This window comes from Aotus nancymaae, unplaced genomic scaffold, assembly GCF_030222135.1.
Source record: "Aotus nancymaae isolate 86718 unplaced genomic scaffold, 86718_ANA_hifiasm-v0.15.2.pri h1tg000012l, whole genome shotgun sequence".
Classification (NCBI taxonomy): domain Eukaryota; kingdom Metazoa; phylum Chordata; class Mammalia; order Primates; family Aotidae; genus Aotus; species Aotus nancymaae.
In genome coordinates, this window is record NW_026988423.1 from 14,204,040 (window position 1) to 14,225,539 (window position 21,500).

The following is a 21,500-nucleotide window of genomic DNA, read 5'->3' on the forward strand; positions in this document are numbered from 1 at the left end:
TTTTTTGAGACGGAGTTTTGCTGTGCTGCTCAGGCTGGAGTATGGCAACACAATCTTGGCTCACTGAAGCCTCCACCTCCTAGATTCAAGAGATTCTCCTGCCTCAGCCTCTCGAGTAGCTGGGATTATAGGCGCCCAGCATTATGCTTGGCTAATTTGTGTATTTTTAGTAGAGTTGGGGTTTCACCTTGTTGGCCAGGCTTGTCTCGGACTCCTGGCCTCAAGAGATCTGTCCGCTCACTGTCCCCCAAAGTGTTGAGATTACAGACATGAGCCACCACACCTGGACTGTAAGTTTTTTTTGACAACTGACTTGCAAATAGACACCAATTATAAAAGACTTGGTAAAGCATCTAGTATATTTTATTGGAATGGAAACTATTAACAGGAATTTTGTGTATTAGATAAAATTGACTGTAGTTCACTTATTGGGTGCTGGATCATTGAAAACACAGCAGCCATAACCTTGAATTGGGTTCTAGTGATTGTATACCCAGTTCACACCAGCTTTTCCCTTTCTAACCCTTGATCCTTCTGGCTGTTGGTGGCTCAAGTGATCCAGATGACTGAAGACATAGCCACTGCTTGTGCCAGAGGCCTGGCCAATGGAGACTATCCATAAATTCAATTAATTCTCACTCAATATGTGTCAGAAAGGCACCCTGGATTAATGGAAAGAGAAGGATTTTCAGACAGGCAGAATAATGTTTGAATCCTGGCTTCATCAGGTATAGTTGTGTGCATGTGCCCTTAGAAGAATTATTTAATCTCTCATTTTCTTCAGCTATGAAATGGAGATAATTTTCTGTCCCACAGGGTGTTATAAGGATTAAGTGGAATCATGTTTGCAAATGCTGCATATGATCATAGCTGCTGGGAGCATATCTGTTCCCTTTTTGTTTTCTATTGATATCTCCCTTGACTTCTTTTATTCTTTCTCTAGGCTGGGGTTCAGGATAAGGACATGTTAATAAGGGCTCTCAGATATACGTCCACACCCCAGCTCTTTGGGGTTGCTGCCTCTGCCTACTGCTCCTGCTTCCTCTTTTGACCACTTTGATTCTCATCAGCACTTTTACAGAAAGATGAACCAGAGGGCATGGAAAAAGTAAAACCAAGCCCATCTGCTTAATTCTTTGAATGCACAATTTTTGAAGGAGACTAAAAGCTGCTAATGGAATTGGGCATGTGTGGGGCTTTTATTTAGGATGCAGTTACTCTAGACAGTACAGAGAGGAATCAAATGTAATGCCTGCCATCCAGGGCCTTGCTCTGCAAGGAAGGAGTTGTACATATAGATGAATAATTTCAGGAGTGTGGTAACTGTTGGAATAGAGGTATGAACAGGTCATTAGGTAATTAAGGTCCACAGACTACTATTCTCCTTCTTTCTCCTCTATGTCTTTAGTTACTGAAGCTGGAGATGCCTTCTGGCCCATCACCGTTGAAGTGGCAATTTATTGTGGGGTCTGGAAAGGACATTAGGCTTCTTAACTTCTCCACAGATTTTGCTTCTAATGCATTAATTCTTAGATAGCGCTAGAGAACTTAATGACAACTTGCTATTGTTAACAAAGAATGACAGAGAGATAACTTTGAACTGTGTTAATGTTATGGGAAACAAACAAATGAACTTCTATTGACATAGTATCTGATTTAGATAATGGATTAGTGTATTATATTTCAGTGCCCTTCCTGGACTCAAATCTAAAAGCAAGATGTGTTTTTGTAAGACCTGATACCATCATAATCCCAAGAGTTTGCTTTATTCTCTCATTAAAAAAGGAGAAAATTCAGCTCCTTCAGATTATCTGTTTAAATTCCTAAGAATTAATGTATTATAATTGAAAATTACTTATAAATCAGCACCATCATGCCAAAGTGCATCGTATGACACAGCAATAATATAACTTAGACTATCTGTTAGTTAAGATATATGTCCTTGTTAATGTTTGGTTTAATTTTGCTGTTAATAATCATAAATTTATTTTGACACAAAATATACCTGTGTTTCCAATAATATAGATTAACTGGCATTAGACTAGAGTCAGAACTAACCTATGTTTTCTGTCCTCATGCAACCATCAGAGCTGAGTGTGCAGTGGCCTCTCTTCTTCCACATGGAACTCCTCTGACCATTTACCTTTGGAGTCAGGCAATAGCTGATTTTATGTTAGTCAGCTCTGATGTCATACTTCCATAATTTGAAATAATCCATGAGTACTGTGTAGAAATGCTATGTACTCTGGATATTCTTCATCACCTACTTCTCCTCTTTATGCTATAAAATCATGAGGAATAGAGGTTTGGAGAAATGAGGACGGACCGATTGAAATTCCACTATACATTGAAGAATTTAAGAATTTCCATTTTCAGAATGCTTTCTGTATGCTAGAAAATTTCCGCGTATGTTTTAAGAGCTTCACATTACACTCTAAAGGAGAAACTGGTTATCTCCACATTACAGAAGTAGTAACTGAGTCTTACAGAGATTAGTTAAGTGATTCATCTCAAGTTTTCAGAATTAGTAGTGGCTCAGCTAGAGTCTGTACCTAAGTTTGTTTGGCTTCCAATCCACTAGCTGGATGTTGGTCTGAATTAACAAACTAGGGGCGCATGGGGCCCTATCCCACTCAAGGCCATGTTGTTTTGTTTTGCTTGGTCAGCACCAAGCTACACTTTCCCCAGTTTACTCCCTTATACCTTGTCATATACTTCATACAAATGATTTTCTCTTGCTTGGACCTAGCAGGATTTAGAGTCTGTGGTACCTGTTCCTGGTGTAATGGAATAATAGTGAGTTTTTGAGCCAGACAGTAAAGCATTTTAGTCTGGACCCAGCCAATTATGAACAATGTGTACTTTGGGTAAGTCTATGAGCCTGTTTCTTCCACACAAATGGGAATAACCAAACCAAGGTCATAGAGTTGCTGTAAATATTAAAAGGAAATGCATGAAAAGCACTTGATATTCTGTAAATAATAGTGGTATCTGAGATCTCTGACTCTCATTGCCATCTTTTGTGAAATCACTCTTTGAGAAACTTCCACATGTTCTTTAAGCTGCAAAGCCTTTTTCCCTAAGAAAGTGTTGATTGACGCTATAGTATCAATTGCTACTATAAAAGGATATTAACTAGAATTTGTGCTGCCTTCATTTCCACTGAGAGGTGGAATTGAAAGATGTCAAATACCAGTGAAAGTGTGAGAACAATCCTCATATTTCTGTATGATTTATAACAAATTTTCAGTAAATGCCTTCATGATTCTTGGTCACTTAACCATATCAAAGATCTAAAAGAAGAGTCACATAGGGAGAGGTGGGGAGATTGCTGAAAAGATTTCCTAGGAGCTGGCTGTTGCTGTATTAAAAGTTTCTATCGGAAGAGTTCTGTTGCAGAGGGATCCAAGACGGCCGAACAGGAACAGCTCTGGAGTGCAGTTCCCAGCATGAACAATGCAAAGGGTGAGTGAACTCCATATTTCCAAACAAGTTATTACTGCCCCCAGACCAGGAGATTCCAGGGCTGAAAAGTGCCATGAGTTGCCAGCACAGCTGTTGCAGCTGGTGCAGTGGGTCTCCACACAAAAACTCACACAAATCTAGGCAGCCATTTCAACTGGTGCCTGGATTGCCTGGGAGACGACAGAGCCGCCCATTCAACTGAAACAAAAGGGGCTGAAACAGGGAGCCAGATGATCTGGCTCCCTGGGTCCCACCCCTACAAAGATCACCTATCTATCTGAAATGCTCTGGATTGTTCATAGCAAGCACAGCTGGACCCAGGACAGTCCAGCTGTGTTGGGGGAAGGGCATCTGCCATTACCGAGGCCGTTCTAACTATACCTCTATAAACAAAACCTCAAGGAAGTTCACACAGCAACTGGACAGAGCCCACGGCAGCTCACCAACATATCTGCTGGCAGACTGTGACTAGGCTAACTTCTTGCTGGGCAGGGCAGCTCTGAAAAAAGGAAGCACCATGACAGGAACTTATAACTGTGTTTTTTTCCCAGGTGCTTTGTCCTGGGAAGGTGGGGCTTTATAAGTTCCACTGCAGCAGACTTAAAAGTACCTGCTCAGCAGCTCTGAACAGAACGATGGAGCTCACAGCTCAGCACTTGAGCTCCTATAAGGGACAGACTCCTCTCTCCTCAAACAGCTCCCTGACCCCTGTATATCCAGAGTCACTTGATACAGGAGAGCTCAGGCTGACATCTGGTAAGTATCCTTCTGGGACAAAGATAACAGAAGAAAAATCTGGCAGCAACCCTTACTGTTCTGCAACTGCTGCAGGTAATCCCCAGGTAAGCAGGGCCGGGAATGGACCTCAGCAGTCCTACAGAAGAGGGGCCTATTAGAAGGAAAATTAAAAAACAAACAAATAACTTCATGATCAACAAAAAGGACATCCACTCAGAGACCCCATCCTAAAGTCACCAACTACCAAAACCACCAGGTAGAAAAATCCATAAAGATGGGAAGAAATCAGCACAAAAAGGATGAAACCACCAAAAACCTGAACACCTCTCCTCATCCAAGGGATCACAACTCCTCACCAGCAAGGGAACAAGGCTGGATGGAGAATGAGTCTGATGAATTGACAGAAACAGGCTTCAAAAAGTGGGTAATAACAAACTTCTCTGAGCTAAAAGAACATGTTCTAACCCAAAGCAAAGAAACTAAAAACCATGAAAGGTTTGACAAAATGCTAATGAGAATAAACAGCTTAGAGAAGAATATAAATGACTTAATGGCACTGAAAAACACAACATGAGAACTTTACAAATCATACACAAGTTTCAATAGCCAAATTGACCAAGCAGAAGAAAGGCTATCAGAGATTGAAGATCAATTCAGTGAAATAAAATGAGAAGGCAAGATTAGAGAAAAAGAGTAAAAGGAAATGAACAAAGCCTCCAAGAAATACGGGATTATGTGAAAAGACCTAATCTATGTTTGATAGGTGTACCTCAATGTGACAGAGAGAATGAATCCAAGCTGGAAAACACTCTTCAGGATATTATCCAGGAGAACTTCCCCAACCTAGCAAGGCAGGCCAACATTCAAGTACAGGAAATACAGAGAACACCACAAAGTTATTCCTCAAGAAGAACACCCCCAAGGCACATAATCGTCAGATTCACCAGGGTTGAAATGAAGGAGAAAATGCTAAGGGCAGCCAGAGAGAAAGGTTGGGTTACCCACAAAGGGAAGCCCATCAGACTCACAGCAGATCTCTCGGCAGAAACCCTACAAACCAGAAGAGAGTGGGGGCCAATATTCAACATCCTTAAAGAAAAAAACTTTCAACCTAGAATTTCGTATCTTGCCAAACTAAGCTTCATAAGTGAAGGAGAAATAAAATCCTTTACAAACAAGCAAATGCTCAGACATTTTTTCACCACCAGGCCTGCCTTACGAGAGCTCCTGAAAGAAGCACTAAACATAGAAAGGAAGAACCAGTACCAGCCACTCCAAAAACGTACCAAATGGTAAAAAACATCAACAAAATGAAGAAACTGCATCAACTAATGGGCAAAACAGCCAGCTAGAATCAAAATGGCAGGATCAAATTCACACATAATAATATCAACCTTCAATGTAAATGGACTAAATGCCCCAATCAAAAGACACAGACTGGCAAATTGGATAAAAAGTCAAATCTCATAGATGTGCTATATTCAGGAAACCCATCTCACATGCAAGGACACACATAGGCTCAAAATAAAGGGATGGAGGAAGATTTACCAAGCAAATGGAGAGCAAAAAAAGCAGAAGTTGCAATCCTAGTCTCTGATAAAATAGACTTTAAACCAACAACATCAAAAGAGACAAAGAAGGGCATTACACAATGGTAAAAGGATCAATGCAACAAGAAAAGCTAATGATCCTAAATATATGTGTACACAATACAGGAGCACCCAGATACATAAAGCAAGTTCTTAAAAACCTAAAAAGAGACTTAGACTCCCACACAATAATACTGGGAGACTTTTTAACATTCCACTGTCAATATTAGACAAATCAACGAGACAGAAAATTAACAAGGATATCCAGAACTTGAACTCAGATCAGGACCAAGCAAACCTAATATACATTTACAGAACTCTCCACCCCAAATCCACAGAATATACATTCTTCTCAGCATCACATTACACCTACTCTAAAACTGACCACATGATTGGAAGTAAATCACTCCTCAGCAAATGCAAAAGAATGGAAATCATAACAAACAGACTCTCAGACCACAGTGCAATCAAATGAGAACTCAGGATTAAAAAACTAACTCAGAACCACACAACTTCATGGAAACCAAACAACTGGCTCTTGAATGTTGATTGGTTAAACAATGAAATGGAGGCAGAAATAAAGATGTTCTTTCAAACCAATGAGAACAAAGACACAATGTACCAGAATGTCTGGGACACATCTAAAGCAGTGTCTATAGGTAAATTTATAGCAATAAATGTCCACATGAGAAGCAAGGAAAGATCTAAAACCGACATGCTATCATCAAATTTGAAAAAGCTGGAGGAGCAAGATCAAAAACCTTAAAAGCTAGCAGAAAACAAGAAATAGATCAGAGCAGGACAGAAGGAGATAGAGACACAAAAAACCCTTCAAAAAAATCAATAAATCCAGGAGTAAGTTTTTTTGAAAAGATCAACAAAATAGACCACTAGCCAGATTAATAAAAAAAGAAGAATCAAGTAGATGCAATAAAAAACGGTAAGGGGATATCACCACCAATTCCACAGAAATACAAACTACCATCAGAGATTACTAGACACAACTCTATGCACAGAAACCAGTAAACCTGGAAGAAATGGATAAATTCCTGGACACTTGTACCATCCCAAGCCTAAACCAGGAAGAAGTTGAAACCCTGAATAGACCAATAACAAGGGCTGAAGTTGAGGCAGCATTTAATAGCCTACTAACCAAAAAAAAAAAAAAAAGCCCAAATCCAGATGCGTTCATAGTTGAATTCTACCAGACATATAAAGAGGAGCTGGTATCACTCCTTCTGTAACTATTCCAAACAATCCAAAAAGAGGGAATCCTTCCCAAATCATTTTATAAGACCAACATCGTCATGATACCAAAACCTGGTAGATATCTAACAAAAAAAGAAAACATCAGGGCAATATCCATGATGAACATAGATGCAAAAATCTTCAATAAAATACTGGCAAACAGATTGCAACAGCACATCAAAAAGTTTATCCATCATGATCAAGTAGGCTTCATCCTGGGAATGCAAGTCTGCTTCAATATACGCAAGTCTATAAACGTAATTCACCACATACAGAACCAAAGACAAAAATCACATGATTATCTCAATAGATGCAGAGAAGCCTTCAATAAATTTCAACAGTCCTTTATGCTAAAAACTCTCAATAAACTAGGTATCAACTGAATGTATCTCAAAATAATAAAAGCTATTTATGACAAACCCACAGCCAATATTATACTGAATGGGCAAAAACTGGAAGCATTCCCTTTGAAATCTGGCACAAGACAAGTATGCTCTCTCTCACCACTCCTATTCAATATAGTATTGGAAATTCTAGCCAGAGCAATCAGGCAAGAAAAAGGGTATTCAACTAGGAAAGGAGGAAGTCAAATTTTCTCTATTTGCAGACAACATGATTGTGTATTTAGAAGACCCCATCATCTCAGCCCCAAATATCCTGAAACTGATAGAAACTTCAGCAAAGTCTCAGGATACAAAATCATTATGCAGAAATCACAAGCATTCCTATACACCAATAACAGACTTAAAGAGAGCCAAATCAAGAACAAACTGCCATTCACAACTGCTACAAAGAGAATAAAATACCTAGGAATACAACTAACAAAGGATGTAAAGGACCTCTTCAAGGACAACTACAAACCACTGCTCAAGGAAATAAGAGAGAACACAAACAGATGGAAAACATTCCATGTTCATGGTTAGGAAGAATCAATATTGTGAAATTGGCCATACTGCCCAAAGTAATTTATAGATTCAATGCTATCCACATCAATTTACCTAATACCCTCTTCACAGAATTGGAAATAGAAAACATCTTAAACTTCATATGGAACCTAAAGAGAGCCCACAAAGCCAAGACCATTCTAAGCAAAAAGAACAAAGCTGGAGGCATCAAGCTACCTGACTTCAAACTATACTACATGGCTACAGTAATCAAAACAGCATGGTACTGGTACCAAAACAGAGACATAGACTAATGGAACAGAACAGAGGCCTCAGAGGCAATGCCACACATCTGCAACAAGCTGATCTTTGACAAACCTGACAAAAACAAGCAATTGGGAAAGTATTCCCTGTTTAATAAATGGTGTTGGGAAAACTGGCTAGCCATGTGCAGAAAGCAGAAACTGGACCCCTTCCTGACACCTTACACTAAAATTAACTCCAGATGGATTAAAGACTTAAACATAAGACCTAAAACCATAAAAAGCCCTGGAAGAAAACCTAGGCAAAACCATTCAGGACATAGGCAAGTAATTCATGACTAAAACACCAAAAGCATTGGCAACAAAAGCCAAAATAGACAAATGGGATCTAATTAAACTTCAGAGCTTCTGCACAGCCAAAGAAACAATCATTAGAGTGAACCAGGAACCAAGAGAATGGGAAAAAATTTTTGCAATCTACCTATCTAAGGGCTAATATACAGAATCTACAAAGAACTAAAACAGATTTACAAGAAGCAAACAAACAAACCCATTCAAAAGTGGACTAAGGATATGAACAGACACCTTTCAAAAGAGAATATATATGAGGCCAACAAACATATGAAAAAATCCTCATCATCACTGGTCGTTAGAGAAATGCAAATTAAAACCACATTGAGGTACCATCTCAACGCCAGTTAGAATGGCAATCGTTTAAAAATTAGGAGACAGCAGATGCTGGAGGGGATGTGGAGAAATAGGAACACTTTTATACTGTTGGGGGGAGTGTAAACTAGTTCAACCGTTGTCAAAGACAGAGTGGCGATTCCTCAAGGACCTAGAAATAGAAATTCCATTTGACCCAGGAATCCCATTACTGGGTATATATCCAAAGGATTATAAATCATTCCATTGTAAAGACACGTGCACATGTATGTTTATTGTGGCACTGTTTACAATAGCAAAGACCTGGAACAAACCCAAATGTCCATCAATGATAGAATGGACAAAGAAAATGTGGCACATATACACCATGGAACACTATGCAGCCATGAAAAACGATGAGTTTGTCTCCTTTGCAGGGACATGGATATATCTGGAAACCATCATTCTCAGCAAACTGACACAAGAACAGAAAGTCAAACATGGTATGTCCTCACTCATAGGTGGGTGTTGAAGAATGAGAATACGTGGACACAGGGACGGGAGCATCACACACTGGGGTCTGTTGGGGGTGAATAGGGGAGGGATAGCGGGGTGGGGTAGGGAGGTTGGGGAGGGATAACATGGGGAGAAATGCCAGATATAGGTGACGGGGGATGGAAGCAGCAAACCACACTGCCATGTAGGTACCTATGCAACAATCCTGCATCTTCTGCACATGTACCCCAGAATCTAAAGTGCAATAAAATATTTAAAAAAAAAAAAAAAACTTCTGTAAGTCCCTGTTTTCCTTGTGGAACACCTGCAAGGCCGCCGCATGGTAAGTTAAGTTACAAACATGTTTTTCAAGATATAAGACATGCCACAAGACATGTCAGGGTGATGAACTGCCTTTGTGCCCATTTCTGTAAAACTTCCTGCTTTGTATTTTCACTCCCTGAAAAGTATAAAGGAAAGCCTGTCTCCTTTGTCTAACACTCCGCCATTTTGGACATCAGTCTAAGCTGGGCAGGTGTACACCTAAAATAAATCTTTCTGCAACCTCTACAAGAAAAAAAAAGTTTCTACTCTTTCTTTTGCATCATGCCTAATGGTACAGATTCTTATATGGCCCTTTGGAGTTATATACATATATAGATTGTTTAGAAGTTGTGTAGAATACCAGCAAGGGAGTGAGAAAGTGATACAGGGAGGAAAATACAGTCATTAAAAGGTATACTACTAAGCCAGCTACCATGAGATTTTATGCTCACAAGGAAATTTTGAGAAATGGTGCCAAATATGTGGCATACGTATGTATATATGTTGCGTGTGTGTGTTACTGCAGTTGCTAGAGAGGGGTGCTGTTTACCTGGGTTTGATTCTCATGCAGAAAACCTAGATGACAAAAGGCAGATAGGTTGCATTGGTGACAGAATCAGGAGACATTTACTGTAATTGTATTGATCTGAATTCTTTAAGCCCATTCAGAGCAAAGGTACATGAACGTTTTCCATAGAGCAAACGTAAGCCACATGGAGGAACTCGTAACAATTGTTGTCACTGTTTCACCTATATCTCTTAAGCCCTTCTATTTCAGTGTGCTACTACTGACTTCAAATTACTAGTAACTGCTCCCAAGGCCTTTTTCTGGAACTAGAGGAGGTCACTATGCCTGTGGTTAAAGTATATCAGATTCTCAAGGAATTAGCTTCTCCTTGGAGCAGTCTTAAACCTAGATGGAAGTGAGGTAAGTCTGAAGTGCATTTACACATCTACACATTCCACAGCTCCCTTGTTTCTAATCTGGAATGCCCCTGAGGCATGTATTTGGCACTATTTCCCAAAATGTCCCTGTGAGTATAAACTCTCATGGTAGCTGTCTTAGTAGCATACCTTTTATTGGCTGTCTTTTCTTCCCTGTATCACTTTCTCACTCTCCTACTGGTATTCCATACCAACCACTTCCAAACAAAGTATTTTTATTCCTGTCCCTGCCTCAGGGTCTTGTTCTGGGTGAACCTAAACTAAGACAACTGGTGCTAGAAAAAGTCCAAGGAAGAATACCCTCATGATGGGATTCTAGGACTTGCCAGCCAGATCACAAAAGGTCCCCATTACTACTAGTGATAAGATGGTGCTGATAATTCCTGTCATACTGAGCATCTCAATTACAAATGCTCTCATCTGGGTATTTTTCTGTAGTGTAATGGTTATTATACTACTCTCATTTGTACTGAATTATGATAGGATATAGGCTTATGCAATATTGCTAGCATTTCTTCAATATGGTGGCAATGGTAATTATGAAGACTGTGGAATTGATTGTTTTTGTCATAGTGGCATTGAAGGGAAAAAATGACAACTTTCATTCAGCTGACCATAAAGAAAGAGCTCAGTGTGAAACTCAAAAGACAATGCAGCATTGAAGGATAATATATTTACTGTAACTAGAGAGCAGATCCAGCTGAAAATCAAATCTGGGACCTGAATGTGTGAGAGAGAGAGAAAATTGCAAAGACTTACTTCTCAACCTTGAAGATAAATATGAGACTTTATGCCTTGGTAGAAAAGGATTATGCCTGAGACCTGAGAAGGGGATATTTGAGGATAGATGTGCTTTGGAACCTTGAAATTCCACATTCTTCCAAACCTCTAGCCATGTGGAAATCATTCACTCCCCATTGTTAAAGGATGTCATATGCTTGTTGCCTAGAAAATATAAAGAAGACTCACCTAAGGCAGACACCTCATAAAATGGTATTTGTCTTCTTTAAACATTACCTGTACTTCCCCCACAGATTCTAGGACAATAACTTGGGCCAAAACTCAGTTTGAACCCCTGGAAAAAATACTTTCCCTATTCCAGGAAAACAAAAAACAAGGAATTGTTAACAAATGAGCTGCAAGTACTGGCTAATCTTTCCTGGAAGAATCAGAGAGAACATACCTCAAAGTGGACTTTTAAGAGTGCTAGCCCAGCAGTGAGAAATTTAAGACTGGAAAGAGGATTTTTGGAAACGGAGACATTTCTCTCATGACTTCAGCGAAATGTACTAGGACGGACTCCTGGAACTGATACTAACATGCTGCTGGGATAGTTCCTCAGTTCTTAGAAAGTGATGGCCTGCAATAAATGAGATAGAGTTGGTGCATAAATTTCCAGCTCCTTTTCCTCAGGTAGAAAAGTTATTGGGTAGGTACTGAATGTTCTTTCTCAAAAGTTTTATCTTTGGATTAAGCAACAAGGAGCTGAAATAAATTAGAGATTCCTAATAGATGAAGAAATAGTGAGCAGTGACAACTGAGCAAACAGGTGAATGTAAACAGGTCAAGGAAAGAGTTCCTCATCCTGAGTCAATCTAAACATCTGTCAGGCTCCAGGAGTGTAAAGAAACAATCTAACTAAAATATTCTTATCTCATTAACATTTTCCTCTTATTTGCTTTGACTACAGAGATATAAGAAACTAGTAATCTAGGGATAAGCAGAGGGGGAAAAGAAAAATAAAAGCCAGCTAAATAGAGAAGAAGCCAAATATTACTTCTTTTCCTGCTCCAGGCTTTCTGTCTAAAATAACTCCAAGATTTGAGAAAAGAAAATAATTTTTGAATTTTTATGCGTGTCTTAGACTAGAGGCTCTACTGAATTGACATTGTGTTTATGATTTAAAGGGTTGTAGGATTGTCTTTTAAATAAAAGTGATTCAAAAAGTCACCAAAACTTAACCATTTTTTTCATCTAGCACCTGGAAAAAAATTATTTACAATATCTGAAGGAACAGTGAAACAACAAAAAAGTTTCACTTGATTACATCAGATGTGCCTGTTCAACATGCCAGTATTCCTGCTTTATTGTTGCTTTTGTGTTCCTCAGAAACACTCTGGCTTTACTCTCTGTATGTCCTGTTACGGTAATAAAAAGTATAGTTGATAGCAATTGATGTAGAGAAAAGGCAACATATTGAGCTGGAAGAAATCTAAGCTGTCCCATGTGTTTCTTCCTAGTCAGCCATACTTTGTGGTTAATAACTCCCAGGCTATTTTAAAGCCATATTCACATGTCTTCATCTGTTTTCTTGTTCAAGCATAAAGTGATATATAGACAATAAAAAAGACTCTAAGATATTAAAGGTTGAGGCCGGGCGTGGTGACTCACACCTGTAATCCTAGCACTTTGGGAGGCTGAGGCAGGTGGATCACCAGAGGTCCAGAGTTTGAGACCAGCCTGGCCAACATGGCGAAACCATGTCTCTACTAAAAACACGATTATTAGCTGGGTGTGGTGGCTGGTGCCTGTGATCCCAGCTACTCAGGAGTCTGAGGCAAGAGAATCACTTGAGGTCAGGAGGTGGAGGTTGCAGTAAGCCAAGATCACACCACTGCACTCCAGCCTGGCTGACAGAGTAAAACTCAATCTCAAAAAAAAAAAAAAAAAAGATTGAAAACCCATGAAACCATGGGGCCATTTGGCTTTGTCTCTTGGGTATTAAAATGAATACAGTAATATCTACTTGACAAGGATGTGAGAAACAGGAGGAATTGAGATGGCCACCTCCAATGTGGAATAAGTCACTATCACTGTGTTCCATCAGTCTTCCAGAACATTGTATACTATACACCAACTTAAACAATATGTGACTCAAACCAAGTATTTCTTTCCTGCTGTGGACTTCTGTGTTATAGAAAACAAAACAAAGAAACCATACTCAAATCTAGCAAGATCACTTTCCCTTTCTTTGCATGAAATTTCATTTACCATGGAAAACAAAAATTGTATTGGCACTATTTGTTCTTCCCCAAACCCTCTTTATTGATCCCTGGACTTAATCTTTTTTGCTTTTGTTGCAGATTGATTTCTTAGAGAATGCCTGATGTTTTCTTTCCACATCAGTGTTTCTCAATTAAATAACTCAGAGAAAATAATCAATGAAGTTGTCATAAAATACAAGTAAGGCTCAAGAAGATACCCATCTCTTTCTCTGAACCATTGTTTTCTAACTGTACGGAGATAAGTTGTATGTTTAGGCCAGTAGTTCTCACCCAGGGGTGATATTGCTATCCCTTGACCCCCCATACTTTTGACAGTGTTAGACACATTTTTGATTGTCACAGCTAAGGAGGGGTGCTATATTGGCATCTAGTGAGTAGAGGCCAGGAATGGTGCTAAGCATCCATATTAGTTCCCTATTGCTGCATAACAAGTCACCATGAACTTAGTAGCTTAAAAATTACACATTTATACCTGATAGTTCTGTAGGTCAGCAGTCTGATGGGTGGAGGAAGTGGGGCTTGACCAGCTTCTCTGGTTAGAGTCTCCCAGGGATGAAATCAAGCCAGACTGGGCTCTTATCTGGAGGCTATGGGGAAGAATCCACTTCAGAGCTTATTCACATTTGTTGGAAAAAGTTAGTTTCTTAAAGTTGTAACATCGAACTCTCCATTTCCTTGCTGGCTATCAGCCAGAGGCTGTTCCCAGCTCCTAAAGGACACCCATATTGGTTTGCTTGTGACTCCTCCATCTTCAACATCAACCATCGCATGTTGAATCCCCCAAGTGCCTTGAATCTCTGATTTTCTCTTCTTCTGCTTGGGAGGTGGGGGTGTGTGGGGAAATAACCTTCTTCTTTAAAAGAGCTCACTTGATTGGATCAGGCCTATTGGAATAATCTCCATGTCTTAAGTTTAGCTATTTGGGACTTTGATTACATCTAAAAAAATTTTTGTCATACCATCCAACCTGGGCAGTATAGTAAGACTCCCCCCACCAGCTCTACCAAAAAGTGAATTAATTAAAAAAATTAGCCAGATATGATAGCACATGCCTGTAGTCCCAGCAACTTGGGGGGCCGGCGTGATGGGCGCTGAGGCAGGAGGATTGCTTGAACCTAGGAGGTCAAGGCTGCAGTGAGCTATGATTGCACCACTGTACTCTGGTCTGGATGACAGAGCAAGACCCTGTATCAAAAAAAAAAAAAAAAAAAAAAAAGTCACAGAAGTATCTCAATTAGTTTTTTTGTTAAATAACCATTGGATTTAATGATTTAATATTGTGGTACCATCTTTGGAATACTGCTAATCACAACAGCCTACAAGGCACTAGACAGCCTCCCACAACAAAGAAGTATATGGCCCCAAACTCCTATAGTGGCAAGGTTGAGAAACCCTAATATAGACATATCTTTTTCTGGATGATGGAAGTATTTTCACTTTATCTTTCTTATGAAAAGCAGTTTCACAGCCTACAGCACTTGAAAGAAGCATATGCCACTTGGTTTCTGATCATGATCCAGGTCTCTCATTATCCAGGATCTGTTCATCACAAAGATCTAATCAAATATTTGACATCTGCTGGTCCATCTATTTTTACCCATCTACCCCTTTAACTTCACATCTATCAGTCAACTTAGTATACAGTCTTCTGTTCTTTGACAGGATAGTTTATTTAAAAATATTAGGAAAAGAGGGAATTGTTAACATTCTCTTTGACCAGATAATCAGAATGTGATCACCTGTGTAACTAGAATGCAAGTTTCCAATTGCAGAGACTTTTCCGTGATCCCTGGTGTACCAAGCCCTTGATGCAATTTGTGGCACATGGTAGGTGCACTCTGGGTATTTGTTCAATAAATGAGTTTCCCAGTCAAGAATCATGGGACAAGAGGAATCTTCACTTTTTGCACAAACATTCAAATTTAACTGGGCCTGAGGCATAATCAGAGAATGGTTTTACTATGAAGTGTAAAGAGATGAAGCATATCTTTGTGTCACTGGAGCTTAGCAGCACCTGAAGGGCATGTAAAGGTGCATAGGCTTTCATATTTCTTAAAAATTAGAGGAGCCACCTAATTCAAACACCCAGTTCAGTAAGAAATCTCTATGACACCTCTGGTGGGTCTCATTTGTGTTTGAGTTTTTCCAGATGATGTAACAGGGGCTAGATGCTTTGGAAAAGTAATCTTCAGAGATTTTTTACCCATATGCTCCCTAAAATAATTTTGGAAAATCATAGACTCCTTTGTACATTTTTAAGTTGACATCTAAAACTTCTAAATCACAAATTTAATACTTTTAAATAGTGTAATTTCTGTCATATTCCATATCCTACATTTTCTTTAAATATATTTGGTAAAAACTTTGGATCAACAGATTTAATGCATTCAATTTGTGTAGCATGTCTTCCATACAATCTATCAGGCAAATCCAGTTCTAACCGTCAATCTAAATAGACAAATCAGGCTTACTGTTTCCAAAAACAGTCTGGATCCATTTTTCAATTTAAATAAACCAGAATACTTTCATTCCTCTGACAACCACCTTACTTTTAAACTCTAAGATAAATTGATACATAGATAGGTAAAACACAGAGCCTTAAAATGAGTTTGTCCCCAAATGACATCTGTCACCTCTCTCAGGAGCCATACGTCCTCAAGGTATTGCTTTTCATAGTTTCACAAAGGTTTTCACACCCTGAGTAAATGCACTATAGTAAGATTGAGGACTGGTGAGACATACGTTTTTCTTTTGTGAAATAGGACAAATGCAAGGAGAGGTGACAAAAGATAAATTTTAATCCCAGATAGATACATTTTGGGGAGAAGTACATATAGAGGTAAATGACTTGGAAAAAAATTCCCTTAAAACTGTACATATTCCCCTGGCAAATTTCTAATGTATTCTCAGGGATTGACTCCTCCAGTTTGAAGACTGCTGATGTACATGATAACCAGCTCCGTGGTTAGAAAGGTCTTTCCACTAGTGAAATAATGCATTGAAAAAGGCTTCCTATCCTACATCTGTTTTTCTATATTTCTGTTATCTCTGGAGTATGTTGGGTAGGATAAATCCATCTCCTATTGATGATACTCTAAACATTTTAAGAGGCTACGATACATTCCCCACATCTTTCACATCCCTTAAGATTAGTATTTTCAGCTCTTTGAATTGCTTATTATCTATCATTGTTTTCAGTCCCTTCACCTTTCTAGTCATCTTCACACAGAGGACACTAATACTTACCAATTTTTTTCTGAATTTTGATGTCCAAAACAATATAGTGCTTCTATTGCCAGGGATAAAATATCAATCTTAGTAATTTTCTTTATAATGTAATGAGCTAATGAATGCTTGCTATATGCTCAGTGCTGAAAACAGCACTCCAGAAAAGATTCTATTACTATTATTGCCATTTTGCAGATGACAATACTGAATTAGAATAAAACTAGATAACTAGAACAAAGTTAAGAGCTTCACTCTGAGCTTTGTTTATTAATTATTTGCTGGCTGGGGCAGTAGTTGATTTAATAGTAACATGGCAACATATGACACTTTTCTCTAAGTTAGCTCGAGATTCTTTATTTAACTTGAAAGCAAATGCTAAATACCTCTCTAGGTATGCAGGGACCCAGATTAGAGGATATATAAGATTAGGCAAAATGTCAGAATCAGTTGTGCATTCGCTAGAAAAGTATCTGTAAATCGAAGAGGAGCCTGGCATATATTATGCTGTACTGTTGTTTAGAATGACCTGCGTAAGTCAAACTAGACTTTGTTCAGTCCACGGGAATCTGTGGAGATCCTGTAGACTGCTGCTGATTGGAAGGAAAGACCTGAACAATGGGGATTTCCCATCTTCCCTCCTGTACTTCAACCAAGCATCTCTGCTTTTCTCTAGCTTTACATATTACCCCAATCAAAAGTAGATAGAAGTAAAATAAAAATAAAAATAGAGGAGTGTGTGTGAAAGAGAAAAACAGAAAGGGAAAGAGTGTGAGAGACAGAGAGAAGCCATCAGTCATGAAAAAGTAGTCACAAAAAGAATACTTTGGAATCAGTTTACCTCGGTTTTAGCCCAATAATATATGTGGTAATATACTTCTCAGTGAGTTACCTGGACATGGCCTTTAAACACTCTGAGCTTTAGTTTTCTCACTTTACCTATAGCAGGTACTCAAAGATTTTTGTTGAACAAATAATGAATTAATAATTTTGTATTTTGGAAAAAATAACCTTGCAAGGTTGTAGAGAGGATTAATGCTAATATAGGGTTTAGTATAGCCTGGCACATAGTAAGTGTTTGGCAAATAACAGTTATTATTATTGAATCAATGCTTCTTTGATTTAGGTACAGGTGCCCATGTGGCACTTTTTTCTAAGTTAGATTGGGATTCTTCATTAAACTTGAAATATTAAATGGTGTTAAATATTTGGAACCTGCTTGTGTCCAGAGGGGCATCCCCATTACAAGGGAAGATTACAGGAATTTCAGAACCTTCTTGGTTCTCCACTCTTGGGAGTGTGGCTTGTGAAGTTTGGTGGGAAAAATAGTGGCAACAATGATATTGTCTGGAAGAAGCCTTGTCGTTGAGCCAGATGTGCCAAAATCATACGGTAAGTCAGTGAGATCAATTCCTGCAGTCCAAGAGGTGTGCATATTTGCTGTCATTGCTCTTCCTTGGGTTTGAAACACACTGCCTGATGACATCCAACTCTATGTATTTAGGACATTTGTCCTCTGGGTAAGAACAAATTATGAACCTACTGCCTCTTCTTGAAAGAGAAAAGAAAAAAAAGTGTACCATGCTTTTGACATGAAAACTACTGTCTTTAATCTACCTAAATCATTTCCGGTTAAATACCATTGTCTTGGTGAATCACGTTCATCTGCTGTAGACTGTAAGTTCTCCAGATTAAGACCTTGTCTTTTCATAGGATGTATAAAATAATGCACACAGTTTTAGCACTCCTGGTATAACAGATGGCTATCATTTGTTACAAAAGAATAACATTGGAAGCCTTCTGACATGCCCTTGGAGCTTGGCATGCAAGAAAAATCCCATTACATACATATTGTAATCCCATAACAACATGTTGTAAAGATATATTCCCCATAGGGAAAACCCAATAACTCATTTCTTCAAATCTAGAAAACAGAAGGACCACTGAGAGTCAATTCTAATTATGTAAAAATTCTTTGCTTTACAAGATAACTTTTTAAAAATTATAAAATATTGCTATATGCTCAGTGCTGAAAATAGCACTGCAAAAAAGATTCTATTACTGTTATTTCCCTAAATATCCTGTTCTTGAAATAGGCAGATCTCTTTTTGGAGTATTCAAAATTGGATTATCTTTACAAAATGTTTATTAGACTGAAGTTTTCAGGAGCAAAGAGAGTGTGTAAAAATGGGGCATTGCCTGTCAGGAGTCAATGGTAAAGTGTCACTTAGTCACAGTGGAAAAAAGAAAAAAAAAAAAAAAAGACTCACCATTCCATCCCGAGACCACCAAAGCCAAATTGTCCAAATGTGGCAGGTGGCTATTTCAAGCATGCACTCATTCCAGGCAGGAAGGTGATGCTAGCATTGGGGTGGGGGGTGGTCATCAGTAACTGTGTAATCCTCATCACAGGGTCAGAAGAAGACACCCCCAGTTTACAGCTTTTTCTTCCACCTGTCAGACCCTCTTTCTTTACAAGTACAGCAAATACAAGCAGGTAAGTGGTCATCAGTCATTTCTGATGCGTCACAGGAAAGAACAACAACATATACTGCACCATTCAATTTAGCAAGTAAGCAAGCTGCAGGCACTGTACTAGACTCAGAGAAAACAAGACAAAGAGGAAAGAAGAAAATACACCCGAGTGTATTTCTTCTTTAATAAGACACCTGAGTGCCTTCAAAGACCATGCAATGTCTTTAGGTACTGTTCCTAGCTGGCTTCTCCAACAGAAAAATGAGCATACTCCTTTTCAAAGCTAGATGCTGTCACTAAATGCACTATTCATATTTTTCCAAGACTTTTAAACCAATAGATGACTAGTCTCTTTCCAGATTTAGAGAAGCCGTTGAATTCTTTTCTGGAAGTTTTATCTTTTGCTAAAAGGTTGTGCTCCAAACACTTTCCCAAGAATTAGGGCCAATGAAGGGGTACTTTGTGTGAGCTACAATACTTGGCATTTTCATAAGGAGTTCTTTCTGCCTTCCTGTGAGTAATTTCATCTTTCTGCCTTGTAAGACTCTGTATGCTTTGTGTGCTCATAAGTGTCTACGTTGTCAGAATAGAAGGGGTGTTTAATACATTGAGTGAGTCTGGGGCCTAAAGATGAGTAGGTGAAGGATGCAAGAAGGAGAATCATGAATCAGGGGGAGTGAAAGATAACTTGGAAACTCCAGGGGAGAAAAATGGCTAATTTGGATTTTTTAATTGTTCAGGTTTGTGTTTTGGGTTCTGTCACACTTGGGTTGAGAAATGCCCCTGTCATCTAATGCATGCAGTTTATGTTCAGAACCAGGGGCAGCACAGAGAGGATTTGGGGTGGGGAATTTTCTTCAGCCACCAGGGAGAAAGTCTGATCTGTGCAGTGAAAGGAGATGGTTCTCCAGGGTGTAAAAATGTGATCCTGGCACCAAAGGGTCAGCTCTAGAACAAAATCAGAAAGCTGGAGAACTGAAGATTCAACCTTTCCCAGGCAAGAGAGTGAGAAAGGTGGGTTTCTTGCAGGGTTGGGGTGGGGGTTGCTCCTCCCAGCTCCTGGGCTGGAGAAGGGCAGGGAACTGGGAAGTGTGTATCAGAGGCTCGCTATGCCAGGACAAGATGTTGGGGTAAGAGGGTGGGTGGGGGCCCGAGGGGTGGCTTAGAGCCCTGGCAGTGGCTGCCTGACGTCACCAGCCTCTCTGGCAATAGGCTGCGAGCTGAGCTCCCTGAAGCGGCGGTGAAGGCGGCGGCGGTGGCGGCAGCGCGGCTCGGTTGGTCTCTGGCCCATTCACTCCGCGCCTTCTGCAGGCGCCACTGCAGCCGCGCGGCTGGGGCTCCCTCCTTGCAGCCAGCTGGCGGTCCAGGTAAGAGGCAAGGTGCGACTAAAGGCTTCTGATGGCCAGGTGACCTGAAGACCCGGCGCGACTGGGGAAGGCAGCTCAGGCGGCCTGTGCAGCCACCTCTGGCCATAGCTCTGGCCCCCGCCCCTGCCCCGGACCTGGATCCGGCTTGCTTGCACGCTATCTCGCTGCTCCGCAGTGCAACAGTTTGCAGCTGCCTCTTGGGAGCAGCTAGGAGGCTCCCTGTGAGCTTCGGGTCTACTGGCTCCGTTCTCCCGGAAAAGCCTCGGGGCCTTCCGGCTGGGTCTGGGAAGGACAGAAAGGAGGTCTGTTCCCCAAACTTTGAAGGTGGAAACCCTCCCCTTCCCATTCCAGCTCCTCTAGAAAGAAGCAGGCTACTGCCAAGCTGGGGTCACAGGGAGATGGGGGGGGGGTTTGTGGGAATGTGTCAGCTGGGAAGGATGTTTCCGCTCTTTTTTTTTTTTGGAGGGGGGAGAATGCCAGGGAAGAAGGCTGGAGAAGAGATGGAGCACGTTCCTGCGCGTCAGCCAGGGTCGCAGACAGAGGCAGAGTGAGATGTGGTGCCAGGGGTATCCCCCTGGGAATGGAACCCAAGGGATCTGACGCCGTTCCAGAGAGGGCGAGTCTGGAGTGGGGAGGGGGTGGGAAGAAGGGAGGACTGCGTACCCGGAGCCCGCTCGGTGGCCCAGGGTGGGTGCTAGGAAGGGTAGGATCCAGGTGAAGACATCCGCCGAGAGGGAGCAGAAAAGAGGAGAGCCGGTGCTCTGGGAAGTAGGGAATTCAATCCGAAGCGGCTGCGTGTCTGTTGCAATTATAAAGTTGTGAAGGGCGGAAG

General features: G+C 40.2%; 1 protein-coding gene across 6 annotated transcripts in view; it reads left to right on the plus strand.

Moving 5' to 3' along the window:
- The window catches only part of CUNH11orf87 (chromosome unknown C11orf87 homolog), a 237,884-nt gene that overhangs the window by 210,409 nt on the left and 5,975 nt on the right, over nucleotides 1-21,500 (plus strand). The window contains exon 1 of one of the 6 annotated variants that reach the window (XM_012474593.2): nucleotides 20,595-20,668. The exons of 2 other annotated variants lie outside the window; for them this stretch is intronic. The gene's annotated coding sequence lies outside the window, so the exon portion shown is untranslated. Of the gene's footprint in view, nucleotides 1-20,594; nucleotides 20,669-21,136; nucleotides 21,285-21,403; nucleotides 21,437-21,500 lie in introns of those variants that run through there. 3 more of the 6 variants (XM_012474594.2, XM_064375398.1, XM_012474597.3) reach the window with 3 other exon arrangements.